A 19797-nucleotide genomic window follows, 5' to 3' on the forward strand; every position below is an offset into this window, starting at 1 on the left:
TATTAACAACTTCACTCAGTACTGGAGGTAGAAAGATTATGAATTCCTCATTAATAACCGTAAATTAGAGGTGACACTGTAGATTTTAAGGATATTGCTTTTGAATATCTGATCTGACGGACATAAATGGTGCTTCCCGAACATGCAGAATCAGGCACTCAGCAACACCATACTTTGTATTAATAATTTATGTCCTATACATAGCACACAGCAGCGGACAAATATCATTGCTTTTGTCATTGTATGCAAGTGAAAGAGCAGTCAGCATGCCAAATAAACTTGTGCAGGGGTTCAGACCAAATACATCATATTATCAAAAGCCCTTAGCAGTGATAAGAAACAAAACATGGAGTGTTTTTTTTCCTTAAAATCCATCTCCATTTTCCCTGTATGTGTTCTAAATATGTGTGAAATCAATGGCTATTCTTTCTTCTGGTCTCTCTGACGTTTGATGGAAAATGCAAGCATCCATATTTAAAATTGGCCATACACATTATCACCAGAAATATGTATAAAGGTGATGGTCCCAGGACTCTGATGTATTGTGAATTTTGAGGGTGAGTGGGATTAGGATGATCCATCAATTTTATATTCTACTTTAAATTCTGATTCTACAGGAAGTTAATCATAAGGATAAACTTACTGTAGCTAAGAACTAAACATGCAAACACACAGTTTGGTAAATTCAGTACATAATTCCAACTTTTACTCCGAAGAATTTACTGAATTTTACTTTAAAAAAAATTGGACCAATTTTTAAAAAAAACTGCAGATGCACAAAATTAAAAGTAAAAACATAAAATATTTAGCAGATCCAGCCATATCTGTGGAAGAGAAACAGTTAACGATTTAGGTTGAAGACCCTCTTTAAGAACTGAGAAAAGCCTGTTAAAGAGGAAAGGATATGGGCAGTTAGTGAATAGAGACAAAAAGGAGATGCTGAGAAACACAGTGTGGTCGTCATACCCAGTAGGAGAGGCTGGGCAAGTTCTCGTTCCCTGAGAGAAAAGAAATAAACAAACTGACCTAATATTATAAATAGGCAACTTTAACTTGAAACATTATCTCTGTTTCTCTTCCCACAGGCGTAGCCTGACCTGCTGATTATTTCCATTATTTTTTGAAGATTAGATCAATAGCTGAGATGCTGCAATTTAAAAATGGCTTCATGCAGTGTTTAACAAAGGCTCAAAACTTCACTTTGAATTGATCACTTTTCAGACATTTTTGCTTAGTATTTTGGAAACTCCTGACTTGAAGATTTGCCTTTAGTCTTTGAAGTAAAAAGTGAAGTGTATGACTGCATTTTTTTTCTTGCATGACTTCACATCTTCATGTGTTTATTCAAGGTGAAAGAGGATTAAAAAGCCAGCAAACCTAAGTAGCCAGTCTTAAACCCAGAATGCCAGGCATTGGTCTCTCCAAAGTGACTGGATACCAATCCGCAGACAATTATTTATCAGCTCATCCAGCAGCCCCAGATCTTCTGTGAAATGCTAAAATTTGGTTAATTTCAGTGAAAAACATGAGTGATACCTTGTTTTCCATTCTCTTGATTCCCATTTGATTTTTAAAAAGAGTTTATCAACCTTCCTATCACAATCTTAACACTTCTCAACTCTGGGGTCCCTGTGCACAGCTTGGAGCTGATTAATTATTTGTTAATTTATTGCAGAATGTCAGTCAACATGGTTTACAGTGAAATTGTTCAGAGTAGCCAACTGTGTTAACAGGTGGGCCTTGATGAAACCGGATTATTACAACTGGCCAGGTCGATTTCTGCTGCAGGCAGGAGAAAAATAAGCCGACTAGCTCAGTCTCCTCAAGCTATTGGGAATCCATAGAATTGTTTGCCTCCAAGACTCAATAAACATGGGCCTTTACTTTGTAAGTTTAATCTGGTTAAATAAAAATTTAACAATAAAAGCAGCAATAAGAGCAATCTGCCACAGTATTTAGTCCACTCCAAAAGGCAACACAGAGCAAGTCTGAGATCCTGGATCTGCACGAGTGCAGTACAAGAGGAAACTGTACTTCTCCAGGCTACCAGATACTTTGTTTGCCATGCTGGGCTATATTGTCATCATTCACCTAAGGGAGTGCAATTTGCTCTGCCTGTCTCCTTCACACCTCTCTCAATTTACAGTTTATAAACACATTAAGCAGTTTGCCAGTGTCCTCTGTGAAAAAGATCATTGCCTTTTGAGGTAAACCACAGTATGTATACATTTATCTGTCTGGGCACACCCATTGGCCAACCGTACCCGTGGCTCCTCCCACAGCTCTGAACAAAGGTGACCATCCCTCAACCCCCTCCTCAGTTTGGGACAGTTGACCAGCAGGGATGTGTCTACATTCTATTGAAAATAAAAGCCTATCAGTTTTGCTCAACTTCACAGGTTTTTGAATCATTGATGGTGCATCAATTTTATTCGCAATAGTTCTGACAATAGAGCAGATCCTGAAGCCGGAGAAACAGGAAATCGACCCTCAATCGCCAGAGGCATCTACTAATTTTGAATTCTGGTTGTGCTGTTTCAAAGCGTTCCTACAGGCATCATCAGCCATCACTCAGTTGAAGAACAATAAATTACAGGTACTGTACTCCTGAGTCAGGCCCCTGATGTACTTGATGTTCAGCCGCGTCATATCCGGAGGCAATGGACATATTGAAAGGCTAGCACCTGAGAAAGGCCAGACACCTCCTAGTGACCCAAAAGCAGCGACCTGGGGAGTCAAATGCCAAGTACTTCCGGGACCTGCAAACCCTCGGACGGGCTGTGAATGCAAAGCCATGGTGGCTGTGGAGAACACAGAGGACCTGATTAGAGATGCCTACGTCACAGGCATCAGGTCCAATTACACCCGTCAGAGACTGTTAGAGGAAGGTGAGCTCGGTCTGCGGAGGGCGGTTGAATTGGCAGGCACACTGGAGGTGGGCCTTCAGAGCATGGAGGCCTACTCAACCGACAACGTGGCCGCCTCGTGGTTGTCCCAGGCATTATCAACTTGGGACGTGCCACCACTGTCATGCTCTGTCAGCAATCCGACCACAGCAGCCATATTTTCTGAGTCCCTAACACCACTACCACCATGTCCCACCCGCGACCCGCCCATGGCCGCTGTATTCTGCGAGCACCCAAATTGCTACTTCTGTGGCCTGGGCACACACCCGAGGAAACACTGACCAGAAAAAGACGTGGTCTGCTCCAGCTGCAGGAAGAAAGGGCACTAGGCTAAAGTGTGCAGATCAAAACCACCCCTACCTAGAAGCTCCATGTATGGGCTGCCACATTGGATGCCACCATCTGCTGGAAATAGCGGTGGCATCTGCAAGTCCCAGGGCCACCATCTTCGGTGCCATTTTTGAAATCTAGCAGTGCTACATGTGGGCTGTGGGAGCTGTCATCCTGGATGCTGCTATCTCCCGACTCAACACTTGAACTCTCTGATGCAGCAACAAGCAGCAATCCGACACTGCCTTCCATCACTCTTGACCAGTCCCCATCAACTCACCAGATCGATGATGGACATTCAGGTTTGATTATGGGACCACGTAGAGCTTCATCCATCCTGACACGGTGCAGCGCTACTCCCTCGCAGTAAGTCAAAACATCTTCTTGGCCTCAAGGTCACATACGGCGGATGTCCGTGGCTACTGTGTAGTGATTCTAACTGTGCAGGGCACAGACTATAAAAACTTTGAACTTCTGGTGATGCCATAGCTCTGCACTGCCGTGCTACTGGGACTGGACTTTCAATGTTATTTTAAAAGTGTGAGGATGGAGTACAATGGGGCCCATTCCACCCTAATCATCTGTAACAAGCAGTTTGTAAAATCGCCCACTGCACTCCATCGTCCCTCCCCCACAACACACAGCCAACAATCTGATCACCCGTCACGCAAGACCTGTAGTCGGACTCTCCACCCTCAAAATCATCCCTCCATCACTATTCGCCAACCTCATCCCCGACTGTAAATCTGTCACCACCAAAAATAAGCAGTACAGTGCTGGGGACAGAGCCTTCATTATGGCGGAAGTGCAGCGACTCCTCAACAAGTGGATCATTGAGGCTAGCAGGATGGTCATAGACTACAATCAGACCATTAACAGGTACACACAACTGGATGCATACTCCCTTCACTGTATATCTGATATTGTAGACCAAATCGCAAAGTATCGGGTCTTCTCTACTATCAACCTAAAATTGCATACTATCAACTTCCCATCCACCCTGAGGATTGCCAAAATTCTGGTTTCAAAGCAGACAGTTGCCTACACCATTTCCTGAGATCCCCCTTCAGTGTCACCAACAGTGTCTCAGTCTTCCAACGGGAAATGGAACACATGGTAGATCAGTACCAGCTGCAGGCCGCAATTCCGTATTTTGACAATGTCACCATCTACAGTCATGACCTCCAGGACCATGACATCAAGCTTCAAAAGTTCCTCTACACTGCCAAGCTCCTTAACCTCACGTACAATAAGGTTAAATGTGTATTTTGGACAACCCACCTTGCCATCCTTAGCTGTGTCATTGAGAACGGAGTCATTGGTCCTGACCCTGACCACATGCACATGAGGATGTGGTGGAGGGGGAATTCATCCTCAAGGCCCTGAAAAGGTGCCTGGGCATTTTCTCTTATTATGCCCAGTGGGTCCCTAACTACACGGACAAGGCCCGCCCTCTCATTAAATCCACTTTTTTTTCCTAACACCAGATCTCCGATGCAGCCTTCAGCTGCATCAAGGCAGACATTGCCAAAGCCACGATGAATGTTGTGGATGAATCCATCCCATTCTAGGTGGAGAGCAACGCATCAGACTTCGCTCTGGCTGCCACACTCAACCAGGCAGGCAGACGTCGCTTTTGTTTTCTTACTCCCTCCAAGGCCCTGAAATTCCACACACCTCTGACAAGAAGGAGGCTCAAGCCATTGTCAAGGCAGTACAGCACTGGAGGCATTACCTGGCCAGCAAACTGTTTACATTGCTGACTGACTAACGTGCAGTTGCATTCATGTTCAACCAGTAGCGAGGTAAGTTCAAAAACAGCAAGATATTTAGGTGGAGAATTGAACTTTCCACCTACAATTACGATATCTTATTCCGGAAAGCTTAATGAGCTCCCAGATGCCCTATCCCACAGAACCTGTGTCAGCATGCAAATAGACTGCTTACAAGCCCTTCACAATGAACTCTGCCACCCCAGAGTCAGCAGGTTCTTGCACTTGGTCAAAGCTCGCAACCTGCCTTACTCCATTGAGAAGATCAGGTTGATGACCAAAAACTGCCAGGTCTGCATGGAGTGCAAACCACATTTCTACCAACCAGACACAGCACAGTTGATAAAAACCACTCAATCCTTTGAACACCTCCTTGGACAACAATGTGTACTTCCTCAAGTCATTGATGAGTACTTGAGTTTTCCGTTCACCATCCCCTGTCCCAACATGACAGCTGCTACAGTCATCAAAGCTCTACGTAATCTCTTCACTCTATTTGGCTTCTCCATATTCATAGTGATCGGGGGCTCTCATTTAGGAGTGATGAGCTGCGCCAGAACCTGCTGGCCAGAGGCATCGCCACCAGCAGGACTACCAGCTACAACCCCTGAGGGGAATGGGTAGCTGGAAAGGGAGAATGCTATGGTCTGGAAGGCTTTCCTCCTAGCCCTGCAGTCTAGGCGCCTTCCAATCTCCCACTGGCAAGAGGTCCTTGTTGAGGCGCTCCACTCCATCAGGTTCCTTCCATGTATGGCTACCAATGCCACACCGCATGAACGTATGTTTTCTTTTCCCAGAAAATTGTTGACAGGGACCACTCTGCCAGCATGCCTGATGTTCCCAGGGCCAGTCCTACTCTGGAAACATGAGGAGTCATGCCTGACCCACTGGAGAAAGTGTCCATCTTCTACATGTCCATCTTCTTCTTCAATATGCCTATGTGGCGTACCCTAATAGGCATGAAGATACTGTCTCCATGGGAGGAGGGAGGGAGAAAAAGTCACTGTAAATGTGTGGAAAAGAAAAAGTGTATATCATGGCTATTGTGATTTATGGTGTGAAAAATAAAAAATTTAAAAAAAAAAAAAAAAAAAAAAAAAGATACTGTCTCCATTGGGGACCTTACGCCCTCAGGGACTCTGGAGTCCACCACTGATCACCACCCAACCCCCACCCCTAGCCTCTCACAATGCACCAGGGCCATGACACATTACCTTAGCCCCAGCAAATGACACACCAGACTCATTGCTGTGCACCCACCAGCTCAATGCCGACAATTACAAACAGGCACCCCAGACTGTCCAGGGTGCCATCACTGCACCGCAGTCACAGCCAGTACTATGACGGTTACACCGGAAAGCCAAGCTGCCCAAAAGACTTAATTTGTAATTGTATCATTGGCACTTCACCCAGCCACACTCCTTTTAAAAACAAGGGGTGAATGTGGTAAACCACTGTATGTATATATTTATCTGGGCGCACCCATTGGCCAACTGTACCTATGGCTCCTCTTACAGGCTCCTGAATAAAGATGACTGTCCCTCATCCCCTCCTCAGTTTGGGACAGTCGACCAGCAGGGATGTGCCTTCATTCTATTACAAATAAAAACCTATCAGTTTTGCTCAACTTCAGTCTTTTGGGCTCATTGACAATGACACAATCATACAAATGTGATTTGTTTAAAACACTGGACAACAATTTTTTTCCCCCAAAAGGTTTTCTTCCTGAAAAAAAAATTGGGGATAGTCAACTTCCAGCTGAACACCGAGATCATTTCAGATTTGTTGTATTACATATTAGCATGTCTAAATCACATAATAATGCTGACACATTACATTAGTTCAACTGACCCAAAAATGTTTTGCCGCTGATTTTCATTTGTACTCAGCATGTGATGCCTTTCATACTAGACTCCAACAATAGTTGGCCAGCATTGATGGATTCCAGTTGCCGTGATACACTTTTCCATTGTCACAATGTCCTGGTGAAACCTTTCCCCATGTTCATCACTGACTGCAACAAGATTAGCAAGGAAAAAGTCCAAGTGAGAATACAGAAAATGAATTTTCAATTACATGATTTGAATGCTTGAAGTAGAGTTAAAATATGCCAGGAAATCACAAAAATAAATTACCGTATACTAGTGTGTAATAGTCAAGTTTTGGGGACCAATTTTTAGGGTAAAATTTGGGTGGTTGGCTATTATACACATATTACTTTTGACCATGCTTTGTTTGAGGCATCTGGAGCTCAGATGGGCAGGCCGGGCGTCGGTAGATCTGGTGGGTGGGTGGCTGAGGTGAGGGTCTTTGGTCAGGGTGTCAGGAAATCGGATGGGCAGCAACCTAGGCCGAGGTGAAAGATGGATCAGTGCAACAGGAGCTCCGGAGACCGGGTGGCCAGGGCTCATCAAAAGACTGTGGTCAGGCCGTTGTGAGCTCAGATGAGCAGACAGTTGGGGCCAAAAATAGTGGGGGGGGGGGGGGTGGGTTAACTTCTACATGTGAAGTATGGAAAATACCAGGTATTTTGGGCCAAAAATAGGGGGTCGACTTTTACACTGTATTGACCTTTACATGCATATACTATGTATATATGATATATCTAAAAGATGGTATATAATAGGAAATTTTAAAGGTGATTTTTGTGATCAGCAGCCCAAAATCCATAAAATACACCAAATAAGTGTTCAGGAAGCAAAATCTTTGTTGCCAGTGTAATTAACTGCCCTTGAACAAAGCAAACTTAAGGACCAAAAGTAACATTCATAAGAGGAAGGACCCTCACCAATATCCAACTTATCATTATAGTAAATAAACCCAAGTCCGAACCAGGGTTCAACAATGAGAGGGGGAAGAGTTGGTGCTGGTGTGGCCCAAGTTGGGTTTTTTTTGGTAAGGTTTGGAGAAAGACTCTTGTTCTTGGTTGTACGTAGAAGTTGAAAACAACTGTAGCACACATACCTTGTGGGCTCTTAATACTGTACATGCAGGAAATACAGAGCCCACAGAAAGTTCTTCATGGATCAAAACAGCATGATTAATAAAAACATCAAATCTGTCAGAAGTGTTATTCTAGTTAGCGTTGCCAAAATCATCTGCAAAATATTGGCCCACCTCGGGTCAAACAATTTATTATTGTGATCACAGAGAACACTTAACAGTGGCACAGGCTGAACATATTCAAAGAGACAACTGCAAAGATGTAGAATGACATCAGCTCTGGGCATTTGCAACCTTTGAACAAATTTCATGTTAAAAGTCCTCAAATGGCCAATGTTAGTTACCCTTAGAGGGCACCTGAATATCATACATAGTGAACTGGATTTTTCTAACATGTTTTTTCTTCAGCTCGAGTTGCCATCATCTCTTTTACCGGTAAATGAGATACCAAATACAGTTTGTCAGCAATAGTTTTAAGAATATTTGGATCCATTTTTTTGAATCATGGAAATTCTTTTTTTTTTTTTAAACGTTATTTATTCATTCAAAATACAAATAGTAGATAACATATACAACAATTAACCATAAACATGAACATTATTTTTTTATATATAGAAAAAAAAGAAAAGAAACTCCCCCCCCCCCCCACTTCAGCCAGTTCTCCTAAGGAGAGCCATAAAGAAAAAAAAATTAAGGAAAAATTAAACATACACATCAAGATCTAATCAATGTAAATTAAAATGTAAATATTCTGAATATAAAAACCACTTATTAATTTAAAAAACTGTAATTATCATGCAAAACATATGTAATTGTTTCCATTATGAAACAATATTTCATCTCATTATGCCATCTATTAATATCATTCATATTTGTATCTTTCCACATACTAGCAGTACATTTTTTCGCTACAGATAAAGCTAAATATACAAAAGCAAGTTGAAATTTATCTAATCCCAAACCTTTCAGAGGTCGCAAACTGCCCAGTAAAAATACTGTCGGATTTAAAGGTATTCTAAAAACAATTGAAATTTCTTCCAAAAAGATTTTATATATATATATATATATATATATATATATACATACATACACATGACCAGACAGCATGAAAAAAAATTCCAACAGAATTACCACATCTAAAACACAAATCTGATTCATGAAAATCATACTTTTTAAATTTTTCAGGTGTTAAGTATAATTGATGTAGAAAATTATAATTAATCATTGCATAATGTGCATTTATCAATCTAGTTACACTATCATGAGAGATATCTAACCAATCATCCTCAGAAAAAATAAAACCAATATCCACTTCCCATTTACTTTTGGATTTATCCCAACCCTTTTTATCCATACCATCCTGTAGTATTTGATACATAGATATAATATAACCTTTCTCTAGCACCTTCATAAGAAAAGTCTTAAGTTTAGTCATTTCAGGTAAGATCATATCTCTACCAAACGTATGTAAAAAGCAACATCAATTTTCATTTTCTTAATATACACCAAGACGCGCTTACGCTTTATCGGACTGTTTAAACCTCAAAAATTAAAAGTAGCAAACTTCAACTTTGACATATCTACTAATATTACTAAATACCAATAATATCTTTATATGAAAACTCAAATCAATGTATATAGGCCCTCCAATAGGAGAAAAAAGTCACAAATTAAAAGCTAACTAAAATGAAAATAAAAAGAAATAAAGAAAAAAAAATTCCCCCAAAAAAAACTACCAAAAGGTCGTAATCCCTAGACAAAAATTGGGTGTGGGTCACCCACCAGTGGCTGATGTCCAGTAGAACCTAGAGCAAATCTCTCCCTCCCCTGCCGAACAAAGAATAACATCAAAATATCATGATAACATAAAAAGTAAAATAAGAATAAGAAAATTCTTCTATTCATCCAAGAGATTCCAAACTCGAAGGTCCCATTTCAAAAGAAGTTGGACTCTTTCCATTCCCGCTTTTCCCATTTCTGCCATTTCTTCCATTTCCAGAACAACCAGATTTTTCTTTAGGAAACAATGGTGGACTACGTCTTTTATATCTGGCAATGAATCAGCAAAAATCATTGCTTCATGATCAGTCCCAAAAAAACCGAGATTGATAGTCTCCATAAAACACCTTCAACACTGCCGGATAGCGAAAAGTAGACTTATAACCTTTACGCCACAAAACTTCTTTAACTGAATTAAATTGATGTCAATGTTGAATGACCTCTTGACTCAAATCAGGATTTTATAAAACTCTGCTATTCTGAATCAATAACTGAGTTTGTCATCGTTTCGCATTTTGCACTGCTAGTCGAAGTATTGCTTCACTGTCCAAATAATTCAAACATCGAATTATTACAGGTCTCAGTGATTGACCAGGTAAAGGTGTTCTTCTTGAAGCTCTATGAGCTCTTTCCAGTACCAAGCCTCCAGAAAAAAATTCTTGCCATAGTACTTGTGGGATCCAGTCTTTAAAAAAACAAAGATGATCTTGTCCTTCCATACCTTCTGGCAAACCAACGATTTTCACATTATTCCTTCTGCTTTGATTCTCCAAGTAGTCTATTTTCCTCTCTAACTCCTTCTCACGTTCTTGCAATTCTATAATTGATTTTTCAACCTTCAACACTTTTTCTGTATTAGAAACCACTTGCTGTTTACATTCCAAAAAAGCAGACTGAAATTTTTTAAAATCTTCACAAGATGCTTCCACACGTGTTTTAACTGTATTCAATTCTGAACTTATATTAGCATTCATTTGGGCCATCTCATTCAGTAAGGGTTGAATGACAGTGTTTAACTGCACACATTGTATCTCAGAAAAGCTCAGCCCTGCTTTCTCTGACATAGTGGCAGAACCAGGTAACTGCAGCTCCTGCTGCAACTCAACAAAAGGCATTTTCGAGGTTTTACTGTAGGTCTGGACTCCCAGCGGCGGCACCCCAACTTCCTCAAGGGGTCGCCGCTGGTCTCCCCCCACAGCTCATTGTTTTCTCACAAAATCAAGGAGGTAATTGAAATCTTCAGGTTGGAATGCTGCCTGAAGCATTTCAGACAATGGAGTCGTCTTCCTGTGTGCTCCCTCTGTTAAAATCAAAAGGCTTCCAGAATCAAGATCCACTGCTTGGGAACACGCACCTTCCTCCAGAAAATGGGTAATTCCAGCGCTATCCTTCACTTGGTGAGTAGTAGACATTTTTTTTTCAGCTCCCACAGGCAGTCTTTGTAGTTTAGGCACTGAAGAAATTAAACCTGAGGCTGTAGCAAGTTGTTTAAGCCCCAAATCTTCAGTACTTCGAAAATGTACCTTCTTCTGCACTTGAGGTTTAATCTTTTTACCATTAATGGCCATAATAGTTCCTTAATACTTTAAACTAAAATTTAAGAAGTTTAAACTTGAAAACAAAGGGTTAAAAAACAGGTACTTAAAAGTCCGGCCAGAGAGGATGAGATTACACATCTAGTCTACGCCATCTTGCCACGCCCCCTGAATCATGGAAATTCAAGAAAACTTGAAATCTCCTTAGCAGACCAATTGCACAACTGACCTCGAGATAACAGAAGGGTCAATGATCCCACAATACTAAAATCCCTATTGCACAAGGACCAAAGAAAGCACCAGGGAGAGCAGAGCCACTTCCAAATCAGTAAGCCTGGGCCATCACAGCTCGCGTTGAGAGCTCTGCAGTAATGGCCATTGACAGGATGGCATGCCAAAGCCAGCCACTGATTCTCCATTCCTTTTGCAGTGCATGAACCAAGTCCTTATCTTTTTTTCAGATGATAGCCTTGAGCATCCATTCAGCTCAAAGAAATCAATATTGTCAAATATAGGTAGAACCGAGTTCTGTTGAATTTTATGCTCCCACACTTAGCAAATAACCTTTTTTGAGGTCGAGGCAAATGAACATTTGTTATTTAATCTCCATTTAGTTACTCTTTTACTGATGTGAATGAACAAAGAAAGAAGTCAGGAAAATCTGACTTATTCTTCATATATCAATAACAAAGGCCAACTGCTTGTTTAGGATACAAAAGGATCTTCAGCAACTTCTGTACAAGTGTTATTTGTAGAAACAGACAACTGGGTAGGGAGGAGATGACATAGCCAAATACCCATTATTGGCTACCTTCCTGCATTTTTTTCAGATGGCCTCTCTCTCAATGTTTGCAATAATTGAAGACATTTGTAAAATATGCCAGAAAGAATAGACTTTAATGTACAAATCAGGGTTAGAGTTATTAGGTCCACAAAAGAAAAAGATGAAAATGGATCCTTTAGCCACTGATTTTCAGATAATACCATTACATTAAACTTCAAAGTTTATATTTATTGTCAGAGTACACACATTACATCACATACAACCCTGAGATTCTTTTTCCTACAGGTCAGGCAGAAATCGGTAGTGCAAAATAAACTGTACTCAAGAAAAGATTTGTATATAAAAGAGAGAAATGTAAACAAACTGACTGCGCAATAGTGGAAAAAAAAATCAGTCATAAATAATGTCCAAAGGAAGAGTCCTTAAATGAGCATCTGATTGAGTTTGTTGTTTAGGAGTTGGAAGGTAAAAGGGGCAGCAACTATTTCTGAACCCAGTTGGGCAAGTCTTATGTCACTTATACTTCTATCCTTTTTTAAAAAAACTTTATTTAATATTTTCAAAACAGAAACTTTTACAAAGTCCGTAATATAAAAATGAAAACTACAACTAACTCACCCCCCCCTCCACCCACCCTCAGCAAACTCCACAAGGGAAGCATTAAGAAAATAAAAGAAACACAAACAACAATTTAAGATATTACTAAATTCATACATTTCAAATAAGGTGACCACATCTTAACATAAAAGTCGTAATTATGAAGCAAGTTGTATGTTATTTTCTCCATATAAATACAGGACCTCAACTCATTATGCCAACGATTTACATTTATCTCATCCTCGTCTTTCCATGAAATCACAACACATTTATGTGCTACAGCCAATGCTAAATGAAGAAATGCTGTCTGAAACTTATCTAACCCCAAATCCATAAATGGGGCAGTACAATGCAACAAAACATTTTTTGGAATCTAACAAAAATTGGATCTTAAACAAATTTTGAAACAATTCCCTAATTTTATGCCAAAATGATTGAACCTTATCACAAAATCAAAATGAATGTAAAAATGTTCCTGCACATAATCCACATCTAAAACACAACTCTGAATTACTAAATCCATATTTTTCAATTTCTCAGGGGTTAGATATAACTGGTGCAAAAAATTATAATTAATCATACCATATCTTACATTAAGCAATTTAGTCACACCATCAAAACACATAGTCTCCCAATCAGTCTGATTAATATCACAAATTAAATAATTTTCCCATTTAATCCTAGATTTATCTAAATTTATTTTATCCATGTCTTGCAACAATGCATACATCTCAGAAATAAAACCCTTATTTAAAGAATGAGAAATCATAAACTCAAATTTCGTTAACTTAGGAATTTTCATTTCTCTTCCAAAATTATCTTTCACTAATGCTCTAATTTGATAATACACAAAGAATTCACTGGAATTCCAAATTTCTCTCTAAGTTGATTAAACGATAAAAATTTACCCTCTTCAAAACAATCCTGCAATGACTTTTTTCCATTAATCTGCCATTCTCTTAAAAATCTATTATTCAATGAAAAAGGAATCAATTTATTTTGATATACTGGAGCTTGAACCGATATTTTACCTTTCGTACCTATCACTAAATTCCTTTTAGTCCAAATCTCTAACAAATGTTTTAAAATCGGTACATTATATCTCTGTAATAAAAAAGAATTCCATTTAAATATAAATTGATGTGAATAAGGTTCAGAAATACCAGCCAATTCTACCCTAGCCCAACTAGGGAGGTATGAAACATCCAGCATATGGTTAATAAATCTTAATTGAGCTGCTTCATAATAATTTTGAAAATGAGGTCATTGTAAACCTCCCAAAGCAGATTTCCAAGTCAATTTATGTATCGCTATTCTGGCTAATTTTCCATTCCATAAAAATTCTCGTACTACTTTATTTAAATCCTGAAAAAAAGATTTTGGAAGTAAATAAGGAATCGACTGAAAAAGGTACTGAATTTGTGGAAAAATATTCATCTTAATACAATTTACTCGGCCTATTAATGACAAAGGTAGATCCTTCCACTTAATCAAATCAGCTTTGATCTTTCTCATTAACATTACATAATTTAAATTGTACAATGATTGAATATTTACATCAATCATTATACCTAAATACTTAATTTTATCAGTCCAACGAAGACTTATACCTCTTTCCTGATGGCAGCTATGAGAACAGAACATGTCCCAGGTGGTGTGGATCCTTGAGGATTTCTGCTGCTCTCAGATGGCAGCATTCCATGTAGATTTTCTCAATGGTGTAGTGTTTTGCCTATGATGTATTGGGCTGTATCTATTCCCTTTATCAGGGCCTTCCACTTAGGGGTATTGGGGACCCCATACCAGGCTGTGATGTAGCCAGTCAGCACACCTTCCATTACACCTCTGTAGAAGATTGCCAAGGTTTTTGATATTATACCATACCTGAGAAAGTAGAAGTGCTGATGTGCTTTCTTCACAATGACATGTGTATGTTGAGTCCAGGAAAAGTCCTCCCAGGAATTTAGATTTTCTAACCCTGTCCACATCTGATCTACCACCTCTGGTTTTCCCTTCCTAAACTCCAAAATCAGCTTCTTGGTTTTGGTGACATTTAGTATGAGGTCATTGTTACTACTCCATTCAGCTAAGTTTTCAATCACCCTCGTGTATGCTGACACATTGCCCTTTTTGTACAACTCCCAACCCTGGTATCGTCACCAAATTTGTAGATGTTATAGTCAGAGATGCAAGGGCTAACCATACAGCCCTGTGGTTCTCCGGTACTAATGGAGATTGTAGAGGAGATGTTCTTACCAATCCTCACTGATAGTGGGGTATTGAGGCCCAGGTCTTAGATTTTGCTGATCAGATTTGAGGGAATGATGTGTTGAATATAGACCTGAACTCAATAAAGAGCATACTGATATTTACGTCTTTGCTGTCAAGGTGTTCCAGGGCTTTGTGTAGAGCCAGTGTCATGGTATCTGCAGAGACCGATTACTAAGATAGACAAATTAGAATGGATCCATGTCGCCATTCAGACAAGAAGTGACATGCTTCAAAACTAGCCTCTAAAAACACTTCATCACTATGGATGTGAATGCTTTTGGTTAGTGGTCATTTAGGCAGGTTATCACACTCTTCTTGGTCACAGGCACAATTGAGGCCCATTTGAAACAGGTAGGTACTACACCCTGCCAGAGTGAGATGTCGAAGATATCCGTGAATACATTGGCAAGTTGGTCACCACAGGTTTTCAATCTGGTGAAAGAAATTCGTCTGCTTCTCTGTTCTAAGTGGACGCCCTGCAATCGTGAAGTTGTGGCCTCTTAACCTAGATCCTTCCACCATACAAAACAATCTTTCTAAATCACTCTGTCTATTCTTTTCAACATTCAAAATGTTTCAATGAAATCCCAAATCATTCTCTAAAATCTAATGAGTACAGGCCAAGAGCTATCAAACATTCCTCCTGATGATAACCCTTTCATTCCTGGAATCATCCTTATGAACCACCTCTGAACCCACTCTAATGTCAGCACATCTTTTCTTAAATGGAAGACTGCTCACAATACTCCAAGAGGTCTCACCAGTGCCTTACAAAGCCTTAACATCACATCCCTACCCTTATATTCTATTTCCCTTGAAATGAACGCCAGCATTGCATTTGCCTTCTTCACCACCAACTCAACTTGCAAGTTTACTTCAAGCTATTCTGCACAAGGACTCCCTTTGCATCTGAGTGCTTTCAATTTTCTCCCCATTTAGAAAATAATCTACCCATTTATTTCTTCTACCAAAGTGCATAGCTGCACACTCTCTGACATTGTATTTAATTTGCCACTTCTCTGCATATTCTCCTAATCTAAGTCCTTCTGCAATCTCCTTGTTTCCCAAACACCACCTGCTCCTCTATCTACCTTAGGATCATCTGCAAACTTGGTCACAAAGCCATTCATTCCATAATTTAAATCAGTGGTTTTCAAACTGTCCCCCTAAACTCAAATTTCACCGTAAGTAATCCCTATGCCATAACTACTCTGTGATTGGTAAGGGATTGTTAAAGTGGTATGCGAGTGGAAAGAGAAGGTTGAGAACCACTGCTCTAGACCCAATTGTTACTGAAATAATTTGCTTGAGAAAAATTGTCATTGGTGCATTTCCTTTGGAGTTACGAGACCATGCACATAATGAGTCAATTAGGTATGATTAAAACAGTGGTTTTCAAACTTTTTCCTTTCCACTCACATATGACCTAAAGCAATTCTTTACTAATCACAGTGCATTTATGGCATAGGGATTACTTATAAGGTGGAATGTGAGTTTAGGGGGGCAGCTTGAAAACCACTGATTTAAATCATTGATAATCAACATAAAAACATCACTAACAATAATAGGATTCCTGTATTCTGACTCTCCTTCCTTCCAATCAGTCAGTGTTCTATCCACACTAGTATGTTTCCCCATGGGTTCTTATCTTATTAAGTAGCCTCATGTATCTCACTTTGTTCCTCTCTAGTGGTAATGAAAGCTTCAACTAAACGAGTTGGAAATGGTGCAAAATCTATTATGGTCAATGTATCCCCACTCACATACCACCTTAAGTAATCCCTTACTAACCACAGAGCACCTAAGGCATAAGACTATTCAACCCAGATTTTTACTGTTTCCTTCTTTATCTAATTACTTGGTTTGCTACTTGGATACGATGCATTATAAAATGATTAATACTTTTGTGCATGCTTGAAATTTCTTTGGACCTGACGGCCATTCTTCATTTTTGATCATTTGCACTTTCCCCTGATCTCTGCAGTGTTGATTTCATATGGCCTGCTCATTATGTAAAGAAATTATTTTTCATCCATGGGCTTCATCTCCAGCATAAACCAGTGATGATTGATTTATGAAACTTGAATAACCTCATCCGTCATTTTCTTTCAAGCAGAAAAATGAATAGCATCTGTCTAAAGATGCTTGGACAGAGGAAGTTTAGTGCTTAGCAACACGCAAGTGCTTTGTGCTAAGATGTACTCAAATATGTCAGTTCCAGGTCAAGAACTAATCATTAATCCTGGTTATTCCATTTCCTCATTTAAATATTCCACCAAAAAAAACTTCCTGCTATTTTTCCATTCTATTCAATCATATTATGTTTTATTTTTGACAAGTCAGTTGGATTACCTGCTCTTGAAAGCACAATACATTTGTTCCTCTTGTTCTTTCAATTATTCTTGAGATGCATATCTGTGATTCTCCCAGCCATTCCTGCTCATGTCAGCCCCTTCCTCAAATCTGAAGTGCCTTCGGATATTTTACAGCAATGAAGGCTCAAATCCAACGCAGTGCTTTTGGATTTGCTTTGTTCTTTGCTGTCAGTTTGAGCTCTTTTATTCCTATTACATCTCATCGTTCTGGAGAATTCTTGTTGTTGAACTTATCCCTAGCCCAAGTCTCATTGATCTCTCTTTGATTACTCATTCTAACGTTATGAGAGCCGCTGTTAAATAATCTAAACTATCTTTCTTTCCATTTTTCTATATGATTAAATGAAAGTAACGCCTATAATTTGTCAACATTATGTTTAATTCAGAAAGGGAGGGCTTTTAAAGGCCCCTTTCACTCATCATCCAAGCCCAACCACTTATTGATGTTTGCATTTTATATTTGCCAGCATCCTTCAGAATATACATCCTCTATGATCTTGCTTATCTTCTTGAGTTTACACCTCCTCCAGTAATACATTTAAGATGGCACTGCCAACACCTTTGATCTCTCTGATTTCAACCGTCAGACCATTCCTTTTGTTCTCTCAGAGACCATATAACCATATAACAATTTATAGTACGGAAACAAGCCATATTGACCCTTCTAGTCTGCACCGATTTATGTGAAACTCCACTGGTTCACCTACCCACTCCCATGCCCATAACCCTCCAATCCCCTCACATCCTCCACAAGGACCACCCATTTTGTGACTCCCTTGACCACTCCATGCTTGTAAATCTGCAAGGGTCATCTACTGCATCCGGTCTCCTGTTGTGGTCTCCTCTACATTGGAGAGTGGGCACAGATTGGGACATCAGTTCATTGAGACCCTCGGCTCTGTCCGCCACAATAGTGTGGATCTCCCAGTAGCCACCCATTTCAATTCCCCGTCCCATTCCCTTGCTGACATGTCTGTCCATGGCCTTATACACTGCTAGACTGAGACCGCCTGCAAAATGGAGAAACAACATCTCATCTTCCATCTGGGCATCCTCCAACCAGATGGCATTAACATCAACTTCTCTGGTTTCTGTTAGCCCCCCCCCCTCCCCCCCACCCATCTATCCCCATGTCTCCTCTAGATCAGTGTCTCTCTCTTTCCCCTTCTGTCTCGTTTCCAACAGCTCTGCATTTTCAGGACTAACCCCTCCCTCCCCTCCCCCCGGCCCCAATCAATTCTCACCTTTCCTCCTCTCCATTTTCAAGTAACACCTTTTGTCTGATGGTCTCTACTCCCTCCCCTTTCTTCCCCAGTCTTTTAACCCAGTTCCTGCCTGCTTTGTACTCACATTTTGAAGGGCTCAGAGATGAAATATCAGTAATATCTATCTTTATCTCCTACAGACTTTGCAAGACCTGCTGAGTTCCTCCAGCAATTCTCTCTTTCCATTAGCCTGTGTTTCTCCCCCTTCCTTTGTTTGTGCCCCTCCCCATCTTTTGATTCTGAACTTCAGCAATCCTGAGACCCCTCGCACAATTTTTAAAAATCTTATTTCCATCATTTTCCTTTTTCTGATTATGAGCAATGGATGCACATTTTACCTTCTTCCTCTCTCCACCGGCATTGCCTGATCTACATTTCAAACATTTTATATTTTTATTCTAGATTTCCAGCATCTGTGACACTTTACTATTAGAAATGGCATTTATTGAACTTGAAAATCTTCTTCTTTGGCTTGGCTTCGCGGACGAAGATTTATGGAGGGGGTAAAAAGTCCACGTCAGCTGCAGGCTCGTTTGTGGCTGACCAGTCCGATGCGGGACAGGCAGACACGATTGCAGCGGTTGCAAGGGAAAATTGGTTGGTTGGGGTTGGGTGTTGGGTTTTTCCTCCTTTGCCTTTTGTCAGTGAGGTGGGCTCTGCGGTCTTCTTCAAAGGAGGCTGCTGCCCGCCAAACTGTGAGGCGCCAAGATGCACGGTTTGAGGCGTTATCAGCCCACTGGCGGTGGTCAATGTGGCAGGCACCAAGAGATTTCTTTAGGCAGTCCTTGTACCTTTTCTTTGGTGCACCTCTGTCACGGTGGCCAGTGGAGAGCTCGCCATATAATACGATCTTGGGAAGGCGATGGTCCTCCATTCTGGAGACGTGACCCATCCAGCGCAGCTGGATCTTCAGCAGCATGGACTCGATGCTGTCGACCTCTGCCATCTCGAGTACCTCGACGTTAGGGGTGTGAGCGCTCCAATGGATGTTGAGGATGGAGTGGAGACAACGCTGGTGGAAGCGTTCTAGGAGCCGTAGGTGGTGCCGGTAGAGGACCCATGATTCGGAGCCGAACAGGAGTGTGGGTATGACAACGGCTCTGTATACGCTTATCTTTGTGAGGTTTTTCAGTTGGTTGTTTTTCCAGACTCTTTTGTGTAGTCTTCCAAAGGCGCTATTACATCTTGAAAATACTTCTCTGTTAATCTACTGAACAGATCAGCAATCCAATGATCATTC

This window comes from Narcine bancroftii, chromosome 7 (genome assembly GCF_036971445.1).
Source record: "Narcine bancroftii isolate sNarBan1 chromosome 7, sNarBan1.hap1, whole genome shotgun sequence".
In the NCBI taxonomy this organism is placed as follows: domain Eukaryota; kingdom Metazoa; phylum Chordata; class Chondrichthyes; order Torpediniformes; family Narcinidae; genus Narcine; species Narcine bancroftii.